This window comes from Trachymyrmex cornetzi, unplaced genomic scaffold, assembly GCF_001594075.2.
Source record: "Trachymyrmex cornetzi isolate Tcor2-1 unplaced genomic scaffold, Tcor1.1 scaffold382, whole genome shotgun sequence".
Taxonomy (NCBI): domain Eukaryota; kingdom Metazoa; phylum Arthropoda; class Insecta; order Hymenoptera; family Formicidae; genus Trachymyrmex; species Trachymyrmex cornetzi.
In genome coordinates, this window is record NW_017298555.1 from 29,625 (window position 1) to 30,600 (window position 976).

Here is a 976-nt window from a genome sequence, read left to right on the forward strand (position 1 = left end):
ACTTGCACTATTCAGTGCAACCCATGGAACTCGTCCAGTGTTGGTGTGAACTGAGTGCGCACTGGTGCGCACTAACTTTTGCCAAATCGAAAACGCTATAACACAATGGGCAAAGAATCCAGACGATCCTAACGTAAGCCGGTATTCATAGTCGATTCTTATTTCAAGATCGTCTTAAGTAATGTCTTAAGACGCTAATGCAGCCCTCTGATTGGTTCGTGACTTCTTGAGACCATACTTAAGACGGTCTTGAATATAAGATCTGACTATGAATACCGGCCGTAGTCAGCCATTTTGATTTTGTCAAGAATGTCAAGATGCACGCGCAGAGGACAGGTTGCCCCGATATCTTGCCTCGCACCGTTCTGCCAAACCCCAACATGTACTATAGATGCTGGGTCTATCTTATATGTCTATGGTTATGACATCGATGTTATAAAACTGGCCAATCACAATCATTCCATTCTTCAGAGAAATAGCTATGATTGGCCAGTTTCATGACATCGATGTTATAACTTTGGCGTAAACCCGGATCCTCATACGGGCAAAAGCGCTTTGACACCGAACGCTGATTGGTGAAAAATGGGTGATGGGGGTAAATTTTATCCCAACAACCGGCTTTTCACCAATTAGCGCTCTGTGTCAAAGCGCTGTTGCCCGTATGAGGATCCGGGCTAAAGCGTGCCGTGTAAACGTAGGCTGCTTTCCTTTTAGGAGACACAGTCGACACACTTGATACAAATCGACACACGTCGCTTTCCATTTACAATTTTGTTCAAACTCAGTCGACACACTTCGCCTCTGCTCGGGAGCAAAGTCAGAGTATGTTTCGAGTCTGTTCAAGTGTAATTTTGATGAATTAAGTGATATTAGAACGCACCCGCAAACCAATTTCCATCATTTTGTTCTGTTTTCAGCATCTGGAGACACGGTAGTGTCTCGGTACTTAGTCGACGAATGCTAAACACTGCATTGT